The following is a 12055-nucleotide window of genomic DNA, read 5'->3' on the forward strand; positions in this document are numbered from 1 at the left end:
TAAACCAAAATCTTGCATTTTTCATTATGGCTGCTTAAAGATGTTAAATAAGATAGGGCTACTAAAAACCTGTTTGCACACTAACGTCTTTTTCAGTAATTTTGGGGGGCAAGAGTTTTCCTGCAGCTTCAGATTCATTTAATTGTACTGTTAATCATCCAGATTTTTTTTTTATTGTATTCTATAAGGTTATTATGAAAATTAGTATTGGAATGTCTTGCTAAAATCAAGGTATACTGTTCCCCCCCCCGCCCCCAGTTTACTAACCCTGAGCTTATACTGGCTTCTAATTGTTATTTCTTATCTCATTGTCATTAAATCATCTCTTTGATAATATATTCTAAAGTTTTATTGAGAATCTATACAATGCTTGCTTATGTTCAGTATCTTAAGTACAGTGTTGTCTTTTTCAAAATGTGGGTAGGGGTTGGCAGGTAATGTTTATTGAGTATATTTATTAGGTGCTTTATATCTTGTATGTCCTTAATTCATATATCTATCTTTTGATAGTTTAGAGAAGAGAAAAATTTAGGCTTAGTGAATTTCAGTAACTTGAACATGTCATTAACAACAGTAATTGTAATAAATGTCCAGGATAAAAACGAACAATAAAGAACAAATGCAACAGTAATTACTGTCAGTTATTGAGCTATTAGTATATGTCATACACTGTTCTCAGTGCTTTAAGTATAATAACTTCTTTAAGCTGTATGAACCATATGAAGTAGGTTCAATCATCTCTGTATTACAGATAAGGAAACTAAGGCACAGGAAGGTTAAATAACTTTTGCAGGGTTACTTAGCTTTAAGTGGCAACACTGGAATTGAAACCCAAATTCCCTGGCTTCAGGGCCTACACTTCTAACCCACTATGCACTATTGCCTCTACAATAAAGACGATGCTGAGATTTAAACCCAGGTTACGTTTGACTCTGATACCTGTGCTCTTTCTCTTATACCATTTTGTCTCAAAGTAGCTAGATAATGTCTTAGGAGCATCACCTATCTTGTGTAAGAATTGAAAATTCTTCTTGATGAAAGCAAATAAGAATTGAATCTTTTATACTACCTTCCCACTTTGTCATTTTATTTATATTCTGTCATCGTTTCAGAGCTTCCTGAAGCTTATTCTTTTTATAGGAAGTTTTTCCCCCTAGTACTTTTTGCATATATCTTCATCTCCTTTAGTCTGACTAGATGATAAACTACATTTCTTATCTCTACAAGTGTCCTTTTTAAAACCAAGTCAGCTAGATAACTTCCTGTGCTGCCTTTTTTCTTTCTTTGGTACCGTTCCTTTTTGTCTGCTTTTGGACTTTTAAAGTTATGTGGTTAGAATTGAACTTTTTAGACAAACCTTCTTGCTTTCTCTTTTGAGCTGTAATCCTTTCTAAGGTATCTGACATTGCTTTCATGCCTGTTTCAGGAGTCTGACTTTCTGAAACTTGCTCTCCTCGTATCCCCCTACTTTTTTGCTCTTCTGTTACTATTATGATTTCTAGGATCAGTGGCTGTTGGTGCTTTCCATTTTACCATTACTGACCCATTTTTATATTGCTAACAAGTTTTAATCTGTATTCTGGTCTTAATTTTGTATAAATTAGCCATGAGAGTATTTAGGTAAACCAAACATAGGTTGTTAATTTATGAACATAAGTATGTGTATTAGTTTGCTAGGGCTGCCTTCTTGCTGTGTCCTCCCACAGTTGCCCCTCAGTCCTTTGTGTTGTCTGTGTTGTAATCTCTTCTTGTAAGGACACCACTCATAACAGGATTAGGGCCTACCCTAATGACCCCATTTGAATTTAATTACTGCTTAAAAGCCGTATTTCTAAATACGGTTATATTCTGTGGGTTAGGGCTTCAACAAATGACTTTGGGAATTGCGGCGGGGGGGGGGGCACGACACAAATTCAGCGCTTAACGGGGTGAATGAAATTTCTGATCTCTTTCAAATCCAGATTTTATGATTCAAATGTTTACCACTTCTCTGATTTCAGAATTAAGAAATTGTCAGCAAGAGCACTCAAGAATTGTTGACATGCAGTCTTTCTGCTTTTAGCATAATGAGATTTCTTTTTTTCTTTTTCTTTTTTTTTTTAAGATTTATTTATCTGAGAGAAAGAGAACGAGTGGGAGGGACAGAGGGAGAGGAAGAGAGAAACTCGAGCAGACTCCATGCTGAGCTCGGAGCCTGATGGGGGGCTCAATCTCATGACCCCGAGATCACGACCTGAACGAAACCAAGAGTCAGACACTTAACTGACTATGCCACCCAGGTGCCCTAGCATAATGAGATTTCTAATATATATTTGAAGTGAAAGCCTCACAGCTAAAATGTATTTGCTTTATATCAGAAACCTCCTACACCTTTCCAAATAGGTGGTTGCTAGAGTTTTCCCATAACAAAATGATCTTTTCCTCTGTTCTTATCTAAATACTGTTACACTCTTGTTGTTAGGTCATCAATTTGCATATGGTTATAATTCTAATGAAATAATAAAATCCTTACTTATATTTTTTTAAAGTTTATTTGAGAGAGAGAGAGTGAGTGAGCGAGTATGAGCGGGGAGTTGGGGGAGAGGGAGAAGCAGACTCCCCACTGAGTGAGGAGTCGAACGCAGGGCTAAATCCCAGGATGTGAGATCATGACCCAAGCCAAAGGCAGAGGCTTAACCAACTGAGCCACCCAGGTGCTCCCTTACCTATTACATTAAATCAGTGTTTTAAGATCTTTTAAGTATAACCCTTAGAAATATATCTTTTACTATATTCATACATGTGAAACAAAACTCACCCTTAATATATTTCATATGTCTGATTTTTCTTTTTCTTTTGTTTCTTATTCTCCTTTTAAAGGTGATTTTAGGGGGCGTCTGGGTGGCTCAGTTGGTTAAGCATCTGCCTTCGGCTCAGGTCATGATCCTGGGGTCCTGGGATTGAGCCCCATGTCAGGCTCCCTGCTCAGCAGGAAGTCTGCTTCTCCCTCTCCCACTGTGTGCTCACTCACTCTCTTTCTCTCTCTCAAATAAATAAATCTTTTTAAAAAATAAAGGTGATTTTAATACTTTAAATTAATTTCATGATCCACTGATGGGTCGTATCCCTTGGTTTGAAAAATATGGCTAGATGAAAACTTTGTTGTAACTCTGACCTTTGTACTTACTACCAAGCTTCATGGTTTTATTGGGAATTTTCTTCCTTCCTACCAAAGTTAGTATAAGTCAGTCTCTGTAGATGTGTTCTTTAATGACTAGATTAGTAAGTACTTTACCATTTATTATGGCATGAAAAAAATTATAAGTTCAGATTAGATGGTTATACATACATAATCATAACATATACCAGTTAACCACAATTTCACTTATTTTTTCCTGATCTCTAGGTCTTTTATTTCTTTTTCTTTACTTATTGCATTAGTTAGGGCCTCTAGTACGGTGTTCCATAGAAGTGGTGAGAGGAAACACCTCTCTTGTTTCTGATCTTAGAGGAAAAGAGTTTGTTTACAATTAGATATGATGTTAACTAAATGTTTTCATAGTTATCTATTACTTGTTTGAGGAAGTTCCCTTTTAGTCCTAGTTTGCTAAAAATTCTTAACATGTTGAGTTTTGTCAAAGACTTTTCTCCATCTCTTGAAATGTTCTTCAGATTTTCTTTTATTCTTTTAATGTGGAGTAGTGCAGAAATATTTTTTAATGCAAAACCAAACTTGTATTGCTGGATTTGCTTCACTATGTTTTTTTTTTAAGGGATTTTTGCATCTGTGTTCATGAGGGCTTTGGTCCGTAGTTGCCTTGATTTGTCCTATTTTCAGATTTTGGGATCAAGATTATGCTTGGATCGTAAGGCAGTTGTTCCCTCTACTTATTTCTGAAAGAACTTCTATTGGCTTAGTATTATTTTATCCTTAATAAGTAGTAGAAGTCTTTGTGAGATAGCTTTTATTATAAATTTGATTTCTGTAATATATATGAGGCTGTTTAGCTTTTCTGTTTCTTATTTCAGTTTTGGTCATATGTGTTTTTCAAGGAATTGGTCCATTCATCCAAGTTGTTGAAAGTTGTTGTGAAGTTTTGTGATATTTACATAAATATCAATGTCTGATGGATCTATAATGATGTATCTCTTTTCATTCTGGATATGGATAATTTATTTATCTTTGTTTTGATCTGTCTTGCTAGAGCTTTGTCAGTTTCATTACTCTTTCGAAGAACCAACATATATCTTTGTTAATTTTCTCTTTCCATTTTCTATTTAATTGATTTCTTCTACTTGTTATTTTTAATGTTTTCTTACACTGTTGGTTTGATTTATTTTTACTTTTTTAGTTTCTGGAAGTGGGAGCTTAGATCAGGGATCAGTAAACTTTTTCTGTAACTGTTTCAGATAAGAAATATTTTAGGCTTTGTGGACTGTATTGTGTTATAGCTACTACTCAGCTCTCCAGATAATACATAAATGAATGAGCATAACTTTGGACACTGATTTGAATTTCATATAATTTTCATATGTCATCAAATAACGTTGTTCTTTTGATCCTACTCCCTTCCCCCTCCATCCCCATTTACAAATATAAAAAACCATTCCCAGAGCTCCTGCCTGGCTCAGTCAGTAGAGCATGTGACTCTTGGTCCTGGGGTCATGAGTTCAAGCCCTGTGTTGGGTGTAGAACTTACTTAAAAAAAGTAAAATCTTTAAAAACAGAACAAAAAAACCCATTCCTAGCTTGCTGGACATACAAAAACAGTTTGCTGGAGTTGGCTTCTTGGATTGTAGTTTGCCAGCCCCTTGCTTAGATCGTGGATATTACACCTTCCCCTCCCCCAGTATAAGTTTTAAAGGTGTGAATTTCAAAGTACTATTTTCCCACACATTCTGATTATATATTTTTTAAGTTTTTATTTTAATTTCAGTTAGTTAATATACAGTGTTATATTAGTTTCAGGTGTACAATACAGTGATTCAGCAATTCCATATATACATCGCCTGGTGCTCATCTGATTATATTTTTATTACCTTTTTTGTGGGTATGTGTGATTTATTCTCTGACTCATGGATTATTTAGAAATGTGTTATTTAATTTCCAGATATTTGGGTATTTTTTAGATATCTTTTAATTGTTGATTTATAATTTAATATCATTGGTCTAGGAATATATTCTGTATGATTTCATTTCTTTGGTATTTTTTGATATTTTCTAGCATATAGTCTATTGTTGAGTGTCCCATGTGTATTTGAAGAAATGTGCATATTCTAGAATTATTTAGTGCATAATAGTGCTGTAACTATTAAATAGATCAAGTTGGTGATAATATTTCATTCTTCTATATCTTAAACTTGTTTTATCAGTTACTAAGAGAGGGAAGTTAAAATCTCCAACTATTATTGTGACTTTGCCTTTCAGTTCTGCCAGTTTTTCTCTTTACATATTTTGAAGTTCTCTTGTTAGGTGTATACACATTTGTAATGAATATAAATTGTTCTTGTTACCGCTGTGAAATGTCTCTCATTATCTGTAATATTTGCTTTGAGGTTTATTTTGCCTAATATTAATATAGCTACATAACTTTCCTAGCATTTTCATGATTATAGTTCTTTCCCTCCCATGTATAAATATACCCTGTGTATTTATATTTAAATTGACATGTTTAGTTTAGCTGGGTTTTTCTTATCCTGCCTTCATTTTGGCAAACTAGTTATCTTTTAGAATTTCATTCTGTCTCCTATATTGACTTTAAAAATTAACTTTTTGAGTTATAATTATGTACAACAAAACACACCTATTTAAAGTATATATTGTGGGCGCCTGGGTGGCTCAGTTGGTTAAGCGACTGCCTTCAGCTCAGGTCATGATCCTGGAGTCCCTGGATCGAGTCCCGCATCGGGCTCCCTGCTCAGCAGGGAGCCTGCTTCTGCCTCTGACCCTCCCCCCTCTCATGTGCTCTCTCTCTCTCATTCTCTCTGTCGCAAATAAATAAATAAATAAATAAATCTTTAAAAAAAAAATAAAGTATATATTGTCACGAACTTTAACATATTTATACACTCATGCCCGAGAAGTACCCTTACAGTCTTTGCAGACAATTTCACAGCATCACCCTAGACAACCATCAATCTACTATTGTTGTAGATCACATAAATGTTTCTAGAGTCTCATATGATTGTACTCATACAGCATTTCTTGCATCTTTCACTCAGTATAAAGCTTTTGAACTCACTTTTGTTACTGCATGTATTCATTGCTTTATTCACCCCTCCGCCCAGAATTCTATTGTATGAGTATACTGCATAACATAATTTGTTTATCCATTTGGATTGAATATGTTTTTTGGCTATCATGAATAAAGGTGCTATGAATATCTGTGTTGAGTCCATGTGTGGACATATATTTAAGTTAAGGTTGGATAAATAACTAAGATTGGTATTGCTGGGTCATACAATAAATGCATGTTTATTTTTTTGTGGTAGCTTTATTGAGACATATAATTAGCAAACCATAAAACTCACCCATTTAAGGTATAAATTCAGTAGCTTTTAGTGTATGCACAGAGTTTTGCAACTGTTAACACAATCAATTTTACACCACTTAAATTATCTTCAGTGGCTGTCACCCATCAACTCTCCCTTCCTCCTTTGCCCTGAGCAACCAATAGTTGACTTTCTGTCTATAGATTTGCCTATTCTGAACATATCATATAAATGGAATTCTACAACATATAGTCTTTTAGGTCTGGCTTCTTTCATGTAGCATGTTTTCAATGTGCGTTTCTGTTCTAACATGTAACATTTCATCATTCCTTCTTAATGTGAAGTAATATTCCATTGCGTGGATATACATACTCCATGTTATCAGTTGATGGGCATTTGGGTTTTTTCCACATTTTGGCTCTTACGAAAATGACTGCTGTGAACATTCACATACAAGGTTTTTTGTGGAAATCTATTTTCATTTATCTTGAGCATATACTGAGGAGAATTACAGGATGATACGATAATTCTGTTTAGCTTTTTAAGGAATTGAAGATTGTTTTCCAAAATGGTTGCACCATATGAAAGTCCCAGCAACAAAAGTTGAGGGTTCCAGTTTCTCCACATCCTCAACAATACTTATTTATTGTCTAAAAGTTTTAGCCATCTTGGTGAGTGTGAAATGGTATCAATATTATTGTGGTTCTGATAATATATTTTCCTAATGACCAGTGACATTGAGCGTCTTTTCATGAGCTTGTTGGTCATTGTAACTTCTTTGGAGAAATGTCTTAAATCCTTTGCCCATTTTAAATTGGGTTTTGGCTTTTTATAATTGAATTCTAAGGGTTCTCTTTTAGGTGCAAGTCCTTTATTTGATGTGTGATTTGTAGATTTTCTCTCCCATTCTTTCAGACCCCCTTGAAGCACAAAAGTTTTAAATTTTGACCAAGTTCAATTTATTTTTGGTTGTTGTTGCTTATATATTTTTGGTGTCATATCCAAGAAGCTATTGTCAGAATCAAGGTTTGATAAAGTTTTAGGCCTAAGTTTTCTCCAGTTTTTTCTTATAAGCTTCTAAGTTTTTTTCTTACAAGTTTTACTGTTGTAGTTCTTATTTTCAGCTCTTTCATCCATTTTGAATTAATTTTTGTAGGGGGTGTGAGGTAACGGTCCAACTGTATTTTTTTACATATTAATAATACCTATTGGTCCTAGCACCATTTGTTGAAAGACTGTTTAACTTTTAAGAAACTGCCCAGTTGTTTTCCAGACTGTACCATTTTACATTCCATCCAGCAATTCCAGTTGCCCACATCCCCAGCAATATCTGGTATTTTCAGTCTTTTTAATTTTAGTCTTTCTACAGGGGTGGGGTGGTTACCTCATTGTGTTTTTATTTTGCATTTCCCTGATGATTAATGAGGTTGATCATGTGCTTATTGACCATATAGGGATTTTCTTTTGTGAACTGACAGTTCAGATTTTTTCCCCATTTGTGGGGGGTGACTTCTTAACTTTTTTCTTGTGATTTCATTAGTAATCCCTCTTAAGCGAGTGATTCTTAAACTTTTTGATCTCAGGCTCCTTTACCTTCTTAACACATTATTGGAAACCCTGAAGAACATTTGTTTATATGGATTATATCTATCAAAATATATCTCACTAGATATTAAAACTGAGGAATTTTGAAAATATTTAATCATAATTACAATTATAAACTCACTGAATGTTAATACAGATAACATTTTAACTATTTCCTAAAAACAAAAAGGAAATTAGCGGGAAGCATGACATTATTTATAATTTTGCAGATGTCTTTAATGATGGCTTCATACATAGTTTGTTATTACTGGAGCATTTAAAGAAAACCATACTCACATGTATTTGTTAAAGGGAGGAGTATTTTAATACTCTTTTTAAATTATTGTGATAGTCTAGTATACTATACCGAAACTTGACAAATATAGTTTCTTAGGTTCTTGTTCCAAGATGGAATTTGAAAGTGCTGCAGTGATCTTTTTGTTAGTCTGTCTTGCACCTGGAATGAATGATGTACTGTGTATGATTTTCTAACACTGTGCACTGGTTATTTAGAAGATACTGGTTCATTGAATTATATAGATCTTCGACATGTTGATATATTTAATTATTCAGTACTAAAAATCACATTTGTCAACATCCCCATTAATCTCAATAGAATATTTTATATTTATTTATTTATTCATTTATTTATTTATTTGAGAGAGTGTGTGAGCGAGCTGAGCAGGAGAAGGGAGAGGGAGGGGAAAGAATCTCATGGCTGAGTGCAGAGCCCAACGTGGGGTTTGATCTCATGACCCCGAGATTATGACCTGAGCCAAAACCAAGAGTCCGGTGCTCAATCGACTGAACCACCCAGGTGCCCTGCAACAGGATAGTTTTTAAGTACTAGTTTTAAGTCAAGCTCATGGTGCTGGGTCCAGCTTCTTTTTTAAAGATTTTATTTATTTATTTGACAGAGAGAGAGAGCGCCCAAGCAGGGGGAGCGACAGAGGGAGAGGGAGATTCATGTTCCCCACTGAGCAGGGAGCCTGATGCGGGTCTTGATCCCAGAGCCCAGAGATCATGACCTGAGCCCAAGGCAGCCACCCAACCGACTGAGCCACCCAGGCGCTCCTGGGTCCAACTTCTAAAATTACGATTTTTGCTTGAAAGCTCTCACATTTTATTGTTGGCAACAAAAAGTTTTTCTTGAAGTGATAAACTTGCTTTGTTCACTTTTCAGAAAATATCTACTTCAAGTAAAAATAGTTTTCCATTGGAAAAGTGATCTAACTCAGCTTATAATACCAGTCACTCAGATCCTTTTTCTTTTTCTTTTCTTTTTCCTTTCCTTCTTTCTTTCTTTTTTTTATTTTTCCTTAGGGAGTGAGGGGCAGAGGGAGAGGGGGAGAGAGAGACACTTAAGCAGGCTCTGTGCTCAGCACAAGCCCAAGGCGGGGCTCGATCTCATGACCCTGAGATCATGACCTGCAATCAAGAGTTGGATGCTTAATGGACTGAGCCACACAGGTGCTCCAGCTCAAATGCTTTTTCTCAAGACAAATGTGGAAGCACAAGTTTGCAGCAGTAGTGTTTTATTATACTAATCATCCCATCATACAGAATGTTAAGACATATTTAAGGGTTGAGATTTAATTAATTTTACAGCTTCGTCAGGAACATTCTTAAGTCATACTGGCTTTTTCCCCCCTGCTAGTGCATGGCAGTAAATAATACAGTGACTATTGGGTGTCATTGCCTTAATTTGTGCTAAGTGACAGTAGTTAGATGTATCATTGCTTTTGTATAGTTAGCACAAATATTCAGCACAAGTTATTTCAGGGTAAACTGAGATGCGGAAAAATTATTCACCGCTTGTGTTTGTTACCATTCACAGTAAAGAAGATCTTTGATGATTAGTTGATGCTAGTATCAGTCGAAACAGAAAGTCGGGGGCGCCTGGGGTGGCTCAATCGTTAAGCCTCTGCCTTCGGCTCGGGTCGTGATCCCAGGGTCCTGGGATCGAGTCCCGCATTGGGCTCCCTGCTTGGCGGGAAGCCTGCTTCTCCCTCTCCCACTCCCCCTGCTTGTGTTCCTGCTCTCGCTATCTCTCTCTCTGTCAAATAAATAAATAAAATCTTAAAAAAAAAAACAAAACAGAAAGTCGGCCATATCTGTAAGGCAGAAATACAATTCTATGGACCAGATATTAACTCATTTCCTATATTTGCAGATAAGTCTTCAATTCAGTGAGTAATTTTATCTTTGGGAAGTGGAAGAGCCTGTTTCTTTTATTGACTTTATGCAGCAGGCTTCCAGCAATATCTACTATGCAAGAGTTTATAAGTCTTTCAGATATTATGTACACTTTTTCAACCAATGCAATATGATAACTTACTCTTTAAGATAATCTCATTGGCTTTTTTAATTTTTAGTTTGAAAAGCTGTAACGATTTTTGGCTTTTAAAGAACTCATCATGTATACATTTAAATTCCTCTTTTTTAAATGCTGAATGAGTGTTATCAAATGATCGTACAACCAAATTGGCACCATAACTTTATTTGAATATGGTCTATTACATAAAGCCTGAGAAGACAACTTAATAGTATTTATGCAGCCAAAGGGAAAATAGCTTTATCATATTTTCATTTGTAATCTACAGTTTGATTCAGGTTCTTTGGAGTAGTGTTCCCCTTTTTGTGAGTCAGAGAATTTGGGTATGTCAGTTTCTTCCTCAGTGTGATGACTGATGGAACCATATATCGTCTGATCTCCCTTTTTTATTTTTATTTATTTTTAAAGATTTTATTTATTTGTCAGAGAGCACAAGCAGGGGGAGCAGCGGGCAGAGGGAGAAGCAGGCTCCCCACTAAGCAAGGATCCCGATGTGGGGCTCCATCCCAGGGCCCAGGGATCATGACCTGAGCTGAAGGCAGACACTTAACTGACTGAGCCACCCACGCATCCCTAATCTCCCTTTTTTAATTCAGTGATCCATTCTTAATTAAAGTTATAAATTTTCTTTTATCTAAAATATTACTAATAGTATTTCAAAATAGCTGTTTAGACATAATTTTAAAAATGAAATTTGATACTATTGCAAAGCAGTATATTAAGAGTACTCATATATTTCTACAAATGTATATATTAAAAACTTTAAGACTTCAAAATAATTTACTGGATCATAATGAGGCTACAGAGATTATAGCAAGTCTGACTGTTAAAGATAGCTGGTAAGAGCACAGTAGTACTGAACACCAAGAGCTTTTATATTTCCTCATATTTGCCTTAGTGGTGTTCATTCCTTACTGCAGGTTTAGGATCCCATCTGGTATTAATTATTCTATGCCTAAAGAACTTCACTTAGTATTTCTTGTGTAGATCAGCTGGGAATGAATTAAGTTTTCTGTCTCAGAATGACTTTAAAATGAACAATTTAAAAGAAAACTTGATATATTTCTTACCAATTTTCTTACAGTTTTATATGTATACATACTGAGTCTATAGTCATTACATACCATCTTTTAATCCTCATTTATCTTAGTTTTACAGGGTCTGCATATGTTTGGTATGTTTAATGCTTATCCTCAGTCCTCATGTCATTGTCTGCAGTCATTTTTGTTGTCTGAAGCTCATTTTCTAGTAGATGCCACAGGAAGCACTCATGGGAACAGTATTCTTGCACATTGGTAACAGTGCTCTTTAAGGTTGAAAATCCAGTTTTGCTGCATATAAAATAACTTGGCTAGGCTTTTCTCTTCTCGATTATTTTAACTGTTACTCCATTTTCTTCTGATATAAAAAGCATTGGGGTTGAAGTTTGATGATAATGTAATTTTTTTTTTTACTTTATGATTTTGCCTTGATCTCCAAAGGATTTCTTTTCTTCAAATTCTATGAAGTTTAAGATATATCCTCTTTATTTTCTGGGTTGATAGTTTTAGTTAGACATATCTTTTAATATAATTTAAAATCTTTTAAAGATTTATTTGAGAGAAAGAGAGAGATAAAGAGAGAGAGTGAGCAGGAGGAAGAGGGAGACAGAATCTGAAGTGGACT

At 35.1% G+C, this 12055-nt stretch overlaps 1 protein-coding gene and 1 long non-coding RNA gene across 4 annotated transcripts in view; one reads left to right on the forward strand and one right to left on the reverse strand.

Moving 5' to 3' along the window:
* Nucleotides 1-12055, forward strand: part of CTDSPL2 (CTD small phosphatase like 2) — a 76622-nt gene that overhangs the window by 26662 nt on the left and 37905 nt on the right. The window lies entirely within an intron of this gene.
* LOC118003429 overlaps nt 1-12055 on the reverse strand; it is a 72142-nt gene that overhangs the window by 10475 nt on the left and 49612 nt on the right. The window lies entirely within an intron of this gene.

This window comes from Mirounga leonina, unplaced genomic scaffold (assembly GCF_011800145.1).
Source record: "Mirounga leonina isolate KUSES-001 unplaced genomic scaffold, KU_Mleo_1.0 Mir_91, whole genome shotgun sequence".
In the NCBI taxonomy this organism is placed as follows: Eukaryota; Metazoa; Chordata; class Mammalia; order Carnivora; family Phocidae; genus Mirounga; species Mirounga leonina.